General features: G+C 45.0%; 1 protein-coding gene and 1 pseudogene across 1 annotated transcript in view; one reads left to right on the top strand and one right to left on the bottom strand.

Moving 5' to 3' along the window:
- Positions 1–13984, bottom strand: part of LOC117049807 — a 108692-nt pseudogene that overhangs the window by 53541 nt on the left and 41167 nt on the right.
- EPB41L3 (erythrocyte membrane protein band 4.1 like 3) overlaps positions 11296–13984 on the top strand; it is a 123202-nt gene continuing 120513 nt past the window's right edge. The window contains exon 1 of the mRNA XM_033154952.1: positions 11296–11499. The gene's annotated coding sequence lies outside the window, so the exon portion shown is untranslated. The remainder of the gene's footprint in view (positions 11500–13984) is intronic.

Below are 13984 nucleotides of genomic sequence, written 5' to 3' on the forward strand. Positions count from 1 at the left end.
CTATTGGTGCCATAATTAGGAACTGGTAAATGTGGCTATTAATTCTTTCAACCCAAATGAGAGTAGACATAGATTATTTTCCTATGCACTCATTAAATGATGTACATCTTTATTAAATAATGATGGTTATTATTTTTAGCACATGGTTTGAGTAGTTGTTTGCCTATTCTGTATTTTTTTATTATAAAAATGTCACTATGAATTATTCTGTCAGTATTCCTTTCTGAGTAATCTCATCAAAGAGAGAAGGATAATGAAATGTCTATCAACTACTTCTGTAGCCTTTGGATTCCAGAACGCTTTTCTCCTTTCCTAGGAACAGCCACAATCTAAGTTAACAGTGTGAGCAGCTGAGCTATATAAATGCTTTCAGATATAGAAAGATATCAGATATGTTGAGTAATAGAAAGGTTTTGAATCAGCAAGAATCTTTCAAAGGCCCAGCATTGTGCTTAAGCATCATTTCAAACATGTAAAGTACAATCAGAACAATGTGTTTGGTTTTTATTTTAATTTACTTTATCAGCACACACATTTTTAATGGTTGTGTATTCCGAAAGCTAAAAAATATCACTCAGACCTACCATTTGCATACTGTCCACCATTCCTCAGATGAAAATAGGGACATTCTATTCTATGTCAGTATCACTGCTTAAACATTTTGTGCTGATCCAAAAGTTATTAGTGGAAACACACAAAACCGTAATATTTTAAGCACAGAAATGTTTGAATTTAAATCTTGTATTTAGGGAAGCCTGAGAGGGGGGAAAACTCAAATCAATAAATGCAAATAAAGATCTTTCTTTCTGTGTGTACACATATACAACATTAACAGTAAATACAACATTATAAAAATAAAAATTATTTAAAAAATAAATAAATGCCACATGGGTGAAAAGTCTTCATTACAAATTGTCATGTAACCAAACAAGCAATTTCTCTTCAGGGCTGCTGCTTCCACTTTCAGCTGGAGCTTTTAAATGGCAAAACTTCCCACATAACTTCCCCGCTACAACTGAAGGCCATAACATGAGCACAGCCAATCCCAATTTCAACTTAAGTTTTTTGAGAAGTTTGCTCCTTTCTTGCCATCAAGCCTCTGTATGGGGCAGATAAGATTTTGCTTTGGGGATCAGATGCTGCATTTGGAACTCTTAAATAGATTGATTTTTGATAGTCTTGATACAGACTATTTCTTATTCCCATGTGCTCTGTGTATGCTCAGGTTGAAACTTGTCCTTCTGGTGACTTTCCTAAAGAGCTTTGAACCTCACTTACAAACCCCAGGTGAGATCTTGATCAGTGAGGCATGGGTGTGGAGAGGAGGAGTGGCCAGGAACAGAGTAAAAACAGGGAGGACACATTGCAAGTATCTCACTCAAATAATCAACACTGATCCACTCAGGGAACCAGCAACCTGTGCCAGGTGTTGGCAACACACCTGGAAGATTATGCATGGAGGACAGAACATGGATGGCCTCTTTGAGACATTTACTTCTTCATGGATTAAAGCCTAAATGAATAAACGTTCAGCTTATATGTAAGTGGAAACTCAAAGAATTAAACTCAGGAGGAGATCTTTGTCCATTCAGTTAACTTTAGAGTAATGTCCATGGTTTGAAATAGCTTATGATTAGATTTGGAAAGAACATTAAATTATGTTTGAATAGCTATCATAGCAATCTGACCTGGGTACAAGGGCAAAATACTAATTGAACCATATAGTCCCTGGTTCTCCTCAAAGTTTCCTGCAGGGCAGTTGGCACTCATCACCTGAACCTTCCCCCTGCTTTAATCTGGTAAAATGAATGGTTTTAGGTCTTGGGGCCAAAACAATCTCAACCTTTTCTAAAACCTGATATGGGCAAGAAGCCCATCTCACTGCATGGAATGGTGAACCATTTTTTGTAACCAAAAATGATGCTTCAAGATGAACCAAGACAAGCTTAAGGTGTCATGTCCGTGGCGGACCTTGGGGTCTCCAATTTCAGCAGCGTCCTTTGTGACACCAAATTTGGGACCCTTCCCCCACCTCTTGTGCTCCGTTCTAAATAATAGTTGTGGTGTCCCCTTCAGTGCCCCTGAGGCTCTGCACCCAGTGTGACCGAACTGGTCGTGCTCCCCTCAATCCGCCTCTGCAGTCATCAGTTATCAGACCATGGAAAATGTGTTGGTTGATAGCCATGGAAGTTGGAATCTGTTAAGGGACATGTAATCAACTAACTCTGAAAATGGATGGTGCTGGCAAAGAGGAGCTATGCCACAATGGGCAGAAGGGCCACTGCGGTAGACCTTGAAGCTGAATATGTGAAAGTCATATATAGGGATTTTTACTCCCCAGCCCCACAACTTAAAGTGTGTCAAATATTCCTAGGGAAAACAGCATAGTTTAAGTCATCAAATGCCTAGCCAAAGCAGCAAAAATGACAATTACTTAGTTGCATTTTATGTTACATTGCATTTTATTGTATGTTGTATCGTATTGTGATGCAATATAAAAACAAGACACATATTTCACGTTGCTCCAGTGTAATAAAACTATAGTAGGAGTAACACTTAGCTTTTACAAAAGCACCTGCACCAAGCAAAATCTTAAATTTAGCAGAAGTACCATGTAGTCAAGTTATCAGTGCTGCCGTGAATTTAATGTTGCATTTCCTGACTTGGGTGTAATTTAATCCTTGGGGGAAAGAGGGAGCCTGCACCATGCTACTTACTGTATATACTTGAGTATAAGCCTAGTTTTTCAGCACATTTTTTGTGCTGAAAAAGCTGCCCTCGGCTTATACTCGAGTAAGGCAGGCGGTGGGGGCGACGAGAAAGAAGCCCTTTCTCTCCGCTCGTGCCGCCACCCGCTCTCCCCAGTCAACCATTCCTTAAGAAGCGTACAAGAACGGCAGTTCTTTACTCTCCCCAGGCAGCTTGTTCCATTCCTGAACTGCTCGCATAAATGCAAACTTGGCAAAGGAGGAAGCGGAAGGAGCAGCCCAAAGGGCTGCTTTCGGGCTGCTCGTTCCTCCTCCTCCTCCACAGCGGCAAAGGTGAACTGGCTTATACTCGAGTCAATAAGCTTTCCCAGGTTTTTGTAGGAAAATTAGGTGCCTCGGTTTATATTCGGGTCGGCTTATACTCGGGTATATACGGGAAGTGAATGCAGCTGCACTTATTTGCATAGTGGGGGGATGAGCTCTTTTTTAGTAAGGGGTGGGGAGTGACATCTGTTGAAGTGGAGCCCTGCTAAGATGGGGTAATGGGCTAAGAGGGAGAAGCTCTTCTCATAGCACTGCCGCCATGGATGGCATGGGTGGTGAAAACACAAAAGGGGGCTTTTTCTCCTACAGCATCCTATCTCTGAAACTCCCTCCTGGGGCAGATCAGGTCCTTCCCTGACAATATTCAGGCAGAATTTAAATATATTTTATTTGCCTTGGGTAAGAAGAAGACAGAAAAAATCAGGCGCCATAGATTTCAAATAGTCATTTTAAGTAATGTATATTGGATATGGTTTGATTGGGTTTTATGTTAATAGGTCAATGTTTCCTGGAAAGTGGTGGCTTGTAAAAAACAACAACAACCTTCTGAGTAATCTGGTTCTGGTGTCCTTGAAGCCGTGGAGCATGGGTCTGTTTTGTCTACATTACTCCAGAAAAGCTAAGGAGATTGCTGCCTCGCTTGTACAAAAGCTAAGCATTCTACAAGCACAAGGGCAGAGGAGAATTTGTGTCCTGAGCCCCATGTAACCCAACCTTCTTTGAATCTGCCAAGGGAAGATTAGGGATGTTGAGATCAACACCCTAAAACATGGATGCCAACATTCTTCAAAACTGAATCAACAGAATGCATCGTGTGATTGAAGTGGGGAGAAGTTGGAGAGAAAAAAACTAGTTCTTCTTCCAGGGGGGCTTTACTGATGCAATTCATATTAAAGAACTGGACAATTGATGGAATATGTGCTCCATCACCTTATCCTCACTAGCGTAATCAGAAGGAAAATAATTCTATGCAAGCTGCAGTTGCCTGCGTGGGACTGGGGGAATTCTGAGTTGTTCATGACAGCAGTTGTAATCAAAGTCTGCTTCAGTGCTTTGCCTTGATTTTGCTTTTATTCTGGGACCTGCAATGTTCCTGGTGCCACAGGTGTCACCTCCTGTTTCCCATTCATCCTTTCTCAGCGTGGGTAAATAAACAGACTGTTATAATGGCTCTGTAAGGATCCACTGCTCTGACTATGAAAGGCTGCATTGAACTTCACAAGACTTCACATTAGAATGCCATCCTACAAGAAAAGAAATACTTTTGTTTCTTCCATCACATATCTGGATATCTCTGGGGCCTTTTCTGACCAATACATTGTTAACGGATTACCTTACTTCAAAAGTAGGTAAAATGCATTTGGGCCTTTGAAGCTTTGCGTGTTAGATGTGGCTTCCTGGTTTATGAATGAGGCAACCACAAACTACCTATCTCCTCCAGGGTCTTATTTGAGATTATCCACGGATAGATGGAGGAGAAATTTACACTTTCTGTAACAATATGCAAACTTTCAAAATTCACACATCTCTGGATTTTGCTATGTAGTTTTCCCAATCAAATAATGTGCATATTAGGGTAAAGTGTGCATAAAGATGATCAATAAGAGAAAAGAGAATCTTAAATACATTTTATTAGGGGATATGGCTTGCAAAAACTGGTATATCCGGCAATATTGCATACAAAGACATGCATTATTGGTAAGCAGCCTCAGGATATTTTGCCACTAGAAGCAATATAGAAAATGCCACTCTGCCCATCAGGGCAGTAGGTAGGCATGCAGGATATACAGAGGAGGCTGATAAACACAGGAGGTAGTAAGCAGCACACTCCTCAGAAGCTGGATCTGCCACTCCTCCCTGCTGCCTGGACTGCCTCACCTCACCTCATGAGTGAGCCAGCTGTGATAAAAGGAGAAATTTGTACTAAAATTCTAATATATCTTCAGGAGGACTGGTGCAGAAATGTGGAGAACCAAACTTAAGACTGGGAAAATTAGAATCTGAGACAAAACTAAATCAACACAATTATCCATCCTGAGCTCCATGTCACAAAACTTTTTAATCCAGAGGAACAAAAATCCCGATGAGTCTGTGAACTCTTTCATGCCCTGCCCAACCTGGCAATTCACAGAAAAGAATTACTAGACATACGGTACTTTCCCCTTAGTTGCTTTATTCTCAGACAGATGGTGTGCAGCAGTATTATGGAGGAAAGTTGATAGTACTCACTGGTCCTTTTTTCTAATTGTCATTGTACTGCAACTCCGTGTGGAGGTACTGAGAATAAAACTGCAGAGGAAATCCTATAGGGGAGGGAAGCATTTGTTGTCTTGAATTCCAAGCACTCCTAATCAGCACGAGTAGGAAGGCATATTATCCAGACAAATCCGCTCCACCTCCTTGTGGGGAGGAGTTGCGGTGGACCGCAGAGCCGCTCTCCCCACTTCCTGTGGGCGGGGGACTTTGTCCCTCGCTGCTCGGAGGAGTCCCCGGCCGCGTCAGCAGGCAACCGGCCAATCAGCCGGCTGGGGGCGTGGCCGGGGGCTCCCTTTCAAAAGGAGAGGCGCGAGCCGAGAGACCTCCTTTCGGCTCGCTTCCTCGGATCTCCCACCCTCCCTCCCTTCCCTGTAGGCAGGTTTCACCCTATGGCCTTGCTTTGGACTTCGGTTGGTCGCCTGCCCTTGTCGGGGGCCTGGTAGGAATTTTTCCACTTGGCAGATTGGCTGGGCCATTTGGTTTTCGCCTACCACTTAGCAATCGTCACAACTTTGTAAGGTGGCGGTTAGGCATTGAGTGACCTAATGTTGGGGGAGGGGAGGCCTGGCCATCGCCTGCCCCTCCAAGCTTAAGGGTAGTCCGTTAAAGGAATCCGGGGGTGTGGGATCTTGTCCGAAGCCCGGGGCGGGGCTAGGGCCATGCCACGACCCCATTGGAACCCAAGGGGAACTCGAGTTGGTCTGAATCGACGGGGCTCCCCTTATCAGTGGTTTACCCTTACTGGACTTCCTGCTCTGCGGGCAGGAGTCAGATATAGTCAGGTCCACTCAATGCCTAAGCCAATACCGCTCACATGCTGTAACCAATAAAGTTGTGGCCAAATTTTTACCCAATCACATTAACCTTATATTCTGTGTCCTGGTGTTTTTATTTCATCCCTGGGAGGGCGGCTTTGGGGTCTCGACACGCAATTGCTTTTGTTCCTCTGATTTGGAAGAGGGGAAGCAGCACACCCACGTTTTCATTCAAACAAGACACCTAAATTGAGGTTTGGAGTTTAAGAAGAATTCAGAGTTCTCCTAATTAGTGCTTGCAGTTTTGTTTATAGAGATCTTCCTTAAACTTTAAGAATCATGGTTTAAGACAGGGATAGCCTAGCTGCCACCCTCCAGATCTTGTTGGACTCAGCCCTGGTCATCAGCCCCAGCCGGTATGGCCAATGGTCAGGGATCAAAGAAACTATAGACCAGCAGCACCTAGAGGGTCACAGTTTTCGATCCCTGATTTACAATATACACGTGCAGCATTTAATGATATAGCCCAGTGTTTCTCATACCTGGGTCTCCAGCTGTTGTTTGACTACAACTCCCATCATCCCTAGCTAGCAGGACCAATGGTCAGGGATGATGGGAGTTGTAGTCCAACAACAGTTGGGGATCCAAGTTTGAGAAACATTGCCATAGTCAATAACAGTCATCTTATCCTCTTTAACTGTAGGAAAAAATGTAACATAAACAAACAAATAAAACAACTGATAGAAAACAGTCAGTTTAAATGTATACAAGTATAAATCTCTCCAGCCTAGAGAAGAAATTTAGCTGAAAGGGTGATGCTTAAGGCTGTCAGAAGCTAAAGAAAAGCAAACATTTGAGATGAAAGTGTTACAAAATTGTAGCATTGCTACTGTCACATTGCAGACTATTTCCCCCTCCATGTCACTGAAGCTAAAGCATTTTGCCTTTCTTGCAGTGTCCTTGTAGGTTGCTCCAGGAAATCAAGCTGTCACAAGCATCTGGACCTCTTAGTACACAAATGGCAGCACATGTAATAATGGTAGCAAAAAGGTAGTGGCCTATTTTGAGAAGGCAAGAGGGTAGACTGAGAAGATGAAAAAAGAGGAAGAGTTTCCATCAACAAAATTGCCTTCTCATGCCACAGATGCCACAGCCATTAAAATATACTTTGGGAAGCTGTTTGTTCTGCAGTAGCCAAATAACACTACAAAGAAACCCAAAATGATCAGTTGCATAGTATGACTCTCATGCTCTGCACTGAAATAACACGTGCATAAAACGATACATTTTATGAACACATTTTGTGAATTTTAGGAATGGCTGAAGGGAGCAGCGCAGAGAGAAGAAACGCCATGGTGCATCTGCAGCAGCACAACTGGACACCTTCATCTGCCCCGGCTGCAGATGTCTCCCCCCGCATAGGCCTCTAGCCACAGCAGGCACTGTAACCTTCCAACAGCTTGACCTCACCCCCCAAGGCGCACTCCTCCGTTGTCTCCTGAGACAGACAGATGCCAGCCAACCAACCAAAATGATACACTTGCAGAAATCAGACCAGCTTAACCATAAAATTTGTCAGGCTGAAAATATTTATAAATGTTATTCACAAAAATATTTGCCACCTCTTTATTTCTTAAAGCAGGTCCAGATTTCACATGTTTTAAAATAAAAACTGGGTGTTGATCACAGATTGTCATGTTGTAAGTCTCATCCATTCTTCTAAGCAGATCTGGAAAATAATGTGTTCACATATGTAGGGATTAGTGCAGTGGTGAAAAGGACTTCCATCACTAAGGAAGGGATTCCGCAAATGAGATTCCACCAACCATGATTCTGAATACCTTGTTATCACAATGTATTGTGTTTTTTTAAATCTTACTGTAAAAGTCTTGCATTAAAAATATATATACTGCATAATAGTTCTAGCTTTCTCAGCTTTAAAAGAGATGCACAACATCGTCTCACATTCATTATTATCGTTAAGTCAGGCCTACAGAACTTTTCAGTGCAGAATATACTTTGTCTCACTTAGCTATTTTGCAGCTGTGTTATACCAGCAAACTGTCTGTACTTCACGCAGTCACTCCATAAGCTGCTTGGTCTACCACATCTTCCTATCTCAAATATATAATTGTCCCTAGAGAACCAATTTTTTACTCCTTCAGAAATCAAATACCACTGAGCAGAGAAGGAAAACATTCCACGGCATAAAAGCTGTTATTCCTACATCAAATTCAAATCAGTGACATTTTCTTTCATGCTGTACAAGTGGAAAAAACCTAGAGGTTGACATTTTATTTTGAAACTCTAAGTAGGTATTTCTAAAGCAACTAATATTTACATAATATGATCCAGCCCCTGGGGCTCATGCACTGATTCATCCATGAGCACGAATGGACACTACAAGTTGTCAACAGCACTCCTTGACTCCCATGTCTTGTGTGGAGTTTTTGCTTCCTGCATACGATTGGACAATGACTCAGGGTGCCTTTAATTGAAGTTTGGAGGAGGGACAACTGATTTATGCAAAGCACTTGCTCCATCTCTTGAGTTACAGCTTTTTGTGAAGGATACCAGAGTATCGTGGTTACTCCTTCTCTGCTAGTTGTTGCACACTAGAATCAAGTTGATAAAGACTAATCTTGGGGCATAGGGTATAGAGATTCTGTTTCAATGCACATGAGTGGAATAGACAATTCCCAGGTCACAGCCAGTCTTATAAGGCTGTGAATATTCTGAAGCACAAAGCACTTATTTTTCCAAATTAGAGCAACCCTGGGCACTGGCAAAAAGAAGGACTGAGGTGGCAGAAGGTGGCTTTGCACTGCTGAAAGTCTGTAAGGGTGGCAAAACGAATTTCCCCTCTCCTTTGCCTCCCTACTATGTCAACTCAGCTGCTTTATGGTGCCTTATCTTTCCTGCTTATTAGCAATTGCAAAGTAGACTGTGCCTTCCTTTGTGGTCACTGTCTGCATGGATCAATCAATGGATACCATTAACCTACTCAGTGTTGTCTCTGCAAAGGAAAGAAAGACTGTGTGTTGCTGCATGGTGATTAAGCTATTTCACTCAGTAGGGACCCAGAATATACTCCAGTGGGGGACATGGACATACCTAGAATAAAATAGAAGACTATTGATATTGTAGGCAACAATCTACCTACCAGTTAAGCTGGTTTCTTTTCTTTTTTTTAAGGAATTCAATAATTATTTTAACTAGCAGTTGATAAATCAGGGTGGAGGGATCTCTTTTACTAAAATCAAAGTTCACTGGAGAAAGGGAGGGAGGATTACTGGAAAACTTGTCTACAAGGTATTGACTTTCCTGTACCTGCTCCAGAAGATTGAAGTAGTGCCTGGATGTTCTGATTTCTCAATAGAACCTTAAATTAAATAGAACCGAAGCAAGCCAACTACTGACCTAGCCTTTCCATTATAACTCTAGAATGCCATTACCAAGATTAAATAGCATTAAAGCGTGGGCAGAGAAAAATCAAATCCTTGCTGCTTTTCTAGAGCATCCTATTTCTGTATTGAGACAGCTCCCTGAGAAAGCTGCAAAGCTCTCTTAGCAACACAGAACAAAGTACAAGTTGATTTCATTTACATAGGCATAAACCTAGAATAATTCCCTGGTGTTACCCCATCAGTGCAACCCAAGTTGAACTGCCAGCTTTTTGTGTGTGGGAGATTCCCTTTTCTTCCTATACCGAGGGCACCCATTGACAGACAAGAAAGACAACAGCTTTATTGTGTGTGACTGTTAATTTTGTTCACACGTGGACTGTACTCACACGCAGTGATCAAGGAAAGCCCAAAATGTGGGTATGTAAAACAAGATTGCAGTGTTTGAAATGGCCACATGCCACATATAGCCACCAAGTTTTAGACTAGTTAACAAGACACTGATCATAGCAAGGGAGTGCAACATTCTTGCTTGATCCCTGTATGGAAGTGGTGTCAAAACAGCAGCTGCAAGAGAAAGCAGAGCTATGCTAGCTGCCCCTTTCTACCTGTAGGTCAAGGAGTTGCAGGCAGAAGGGCCTGGTGACTAGTGTGGTGGTAAAGGGAGAGTTGATAGCGGGCAAAAGGTAGGCAACAAGGGAGTCAGGCCCTGTGGAAGTTTGCTCTGTATGTTTTGAGTTCTCTGCTATGAATTAATGGATTGACCTTGGGGATAGTCTTAGCCTCTGTGTTCCCTCCCTGTAGAATGGGCCAGCATTTACCAGAAGCCTAACTCCTTGGCCATATAATTTAATACAAAGGCTTTGCTCACTTTCTTGATTTATGAGTTCTGCATGAATGTGACCACGAGCTTCCTCTCTGTGGCACAGGCTGTGTGACTCTAGGAGTGGGCTGATAAAGTGTGTGGAAAAGGTATTCCTTGGCTGCAGTCATCTTGTAAGTACACAATTGTGGCCCTCCGGGTGTATTTTCTGGCCACCGGCGCTGAATGAAGCCCAACAACATCGGGGAAAGGAGCACAGGTTTTCCATCTCTGCTTTACGCATTCAGGGATGGGGAATATGTGATGTCGTTGGAGGAGGAAAGGAAGGCTAGTAGCGACTCCGAACTATCCCAGCTGTCCCTTTCTACCTCTGTGGCAAGGAGCTGCAACCAGAAGGACCCCGTCCTCGCCAGTCGGCATTGCCAATGGGCAGGGGCAAGGGCGTACCTAGGGGTTGGTCAGGTTGGTCCCTGCCAAGGGCACAGATCCAGGGGAGGGCTGCAAAAATAACGCCCCTCCACTTTGGCTCGGAGTGGCCAGGAGCCACGTTCTCTCCGGGCCGCTCCTTGCCAAGGGTGCAAGGGAGCCTAATTATGCATCTGGCTAGGGATGGTGGTGGGTGCTGCAGTTCAGCAACCTCTGGAAGCCAGACGAGCAGAGTTCGCTCTGCAGCCTTCCTCTTCTCCCAGCTCTATAAAAGTTCCATTTAGCTTTCGCTTCTTCTGTCCCAAAGAGCCATCCATCATCGCGAGCAAATGGCCCGACAGGTCTGCTCCAGGGCTGGCTGCCCATCAGAATCTCTCTTCTCCCTGCGGAAAGCAGCGGCGTCCAGACTGCGCACACCAGGGGGGGAGGAGGAGGGGGGAGGAGGCGGGGCGACCAGTGGGAATCCGACGGCGCACCAACAGGGAGGCGCTTTGGAGAGCAGGGGCGTGGCCACGGCGCTCGGGTCGCTCTGTCAGGCAGGCGGGTTCCCAGGGCTGCGAGCGCTGCCTCTGCAGGTGGGGAAAGGAGCGTCAGAAGAAGCCGCCCGGCTTGGCCGCTCGCTCGTTCTCCCGCCGTCCTGAAGGGTTTCCAAGCGCGCCCCGGAGCCCCGCCACCCTGGTTCCTCGGAGCCTGGGCGAAAGCTGCCGCCGGCTGGCGCCCGCGCTACTTTCCCAGGAGGAAGCGGCCAGCGGGGGCTGAGCGGGACTCTCGGCGGCCGCTGCTGCTGGCGGTGGGTCTCTCAGGTGAGGTGCCTCGCCGCTTCTTGCTCCTCCTGTCCCGCGCGGCCAAGTCTCTCGCCTGCGCGTGGAAGGAAGGGAGGGAGGTGCGGCGGACCCGAGCGGCTTCTGCTCGATGCGTCCTGCCCTTGATTTGAGGTCAGCGGGAAGGGCTGGGCGACGGACAGATGCCGCTCTCGCCGCCCTGCTGCGTCTCCGTCCGGCGAGGAGGCGGTGAAGGGAGCGAGATATGTATCAGAAGAGCAGCGGGGGAGAAAAACATGCCGCGGGGCGGGGTGTCCTCGCCGCCGCCGCCGCCCGGCTTCCCGGAGCTCCTCCGAGGGCGGGCGCGTGGGCTTCTGCGGAGCGTCTGTTCCCCTCAGCGAGTCTCTCCGCCGCGCGCGCCGAGCTTAAGAAGTCCATTAGCCTCTCGCTCGCGCTCTTCCCCCGCCCTTCCCAGGTCGGCGCTCGGCTCTGTGTGTGCGCGCGTGTGTGTGTGTAATCCTCTCGGAGTACTGTCCCCACGCAGCAGCCGCAGCCCTGCCGTCCTGGATGCTTCTCATTGCCAGCCCTGCCCCTCGCCTGCTTCCTGCCCCTTCTGCGCTCCCCGCTCCTCCAAAGAGGGACGAGCCCGTTGCTGGAATCAGACGAGCCGGGAGCGCAGAAGCAGCTGCAGCAGCAGCAGCAGCAGGAGGAACTTTGGCTCTGGGAGGGACTTGCTGTTCGCCCGTCTGTTTCTCGGAAGCCGGTGAGGAACCTTCGCGTTTTGATTTTTGTAGTGCTTGTGGAGCACAGCTGAAAGGGTGAGGATCTCTTTACTTGGTTCACCTCTTTCCAAAGGGTTTTTTTGCATGCTGAACTCTGGCACATGTTGAGATTTGCTTCACTCGAGCAGGTGTTCACCTCCCTCCGCTCTCCGTGAGATGTGCGCGTGAACGGGAAGCAAGTGCTCTGCATATTTCCATCCCTTATTATTATTATTATTATTTTTAAAAAGTAAATTCGCATTTGTACTGTAGGTAGATCTGTAATATTCAGTACAAGGATCGATGGAAAGGAATGGTAGGAAATGAATGACTGCAAAACAATGCTCGTCAGAACTGCAACAAAACGTTGCAGTGCGCGGTGCTTCTGTCCAGGATTTCAGCCTCGATGCTCCACTCTGTTGTTTCCTCCCCTTCACCAGCAGCCTACCAGCATTCCCCTCAGTAGACCTCATTCAGCCGTTTTCGGCTTCCTCTCCCAAAGCTATTTTCCTCTCTTCTGCAAGACTGCAAACCTTGGGGTTTCCCCAAACTGCTGATGCCTCTCCTTTGTGTGTGAATGGTGCTATTTTGGCTACGTCCAGGTCAGCACTAGGACGGATGAGTTTGGTTTTAGCATATGTCTGTATAACTGATATAATAGAATGTGAGAGATGCAACCGTGGATAAGCACTGGGGAAAGTTCAAAGTCTTTTAGTATCACCATTTTCCTCTTTGTCCTCCCCAGAATACTAGAGAAAACCATTCAGGGAGTGAGCATTTTTCTGTCAAGAGAAGAGGGGAGGGGGAAAGTCAGATTGTACTGTGTGAATTCTCCACAGTTCCACTGCTTAGGTTGTATTGTGATTCCAGTTATTTCATTAAGGGGGACAGGACCGAAGCAAGCTAAACTCCTAGATCTCAGCAGAGTGCTGGGCTGGACTATGGATTGATTCTCTTCTGGAATGAGTTGACACACAAGATTCTTGCTGTCTCACCCACCAGGAGTTATAGTGCTCTAATGTATGGAGAGGCCATAGGCACTCTGTGGCGCCATCTGTGGGACAACAACAATCAGATGACAACAATTATTAGATACTATGAGAAGGTTGGAGTCAAGGCATTGATAGAAAAATAAGCAGGAGGAAATGGCCTTAATAGGTGTGTGTGTGTGTGTGTGTGAGAGAGAGAGAGAGAGAGAGAGAGATGATTTGCTTTACAAGAATAAACTGTTGACTTTTAGGTGGTATGGACTTACTATTGACTATATTAATCATACAGTATATGAAAGTGTTCCCCTCTTTAGTGATGAATTTGTAGGTTAAATAAATAAAGTTTTAATGCATAGACTGCCTCCTTCCAAATTGTGAAACAAGTTTCAGTATTTGTTTTGCCAAAATGCATAATCTTCTTTTTTTGGTAATAAAGTGATGAAGATATAGTTGTTAACCATAATCTCTCTCGCTCTCCCTCTTCAATCCACTGTTGTAGCCCTTCTGTCTTCCATTTGTCACTTTGTTAAAAGTTATGGAGTATTGTTTGTAAAAAGAAAAGAAAAAGAAAAGAAAAAGTTACTAAGTAGCAGCAAAGTCTTTTACATTTTCAACTGGCAAACACACACAAACATTCACACACACAAACTCTAAATTTTCATTTAATAGATTTACATTCATTACATTTTTAAAATAATGTAAATATTTCAATTCTAGTAAATATGTGATCCCTTCCATACAGCTTGATATTCCAGGGATATGGTAAGGAAATGAAAA

The sequence above is a fragment of the Lacerta agilis genome, chromosome 7 (genome assembly GCF_009819535.1).
Source record: "Lacerta agilis isolate rLacAgi1 chromosome 7, rLacAgi1.pri, whole genome shotgun sequence".
Taxonomy (NCBI): domain Eukaryota; kingdom Metazoa; phylum Chordata; class Lepidosauria; order Squamata; family Lacertidae; genus Lacerta; species Lacerta agilis.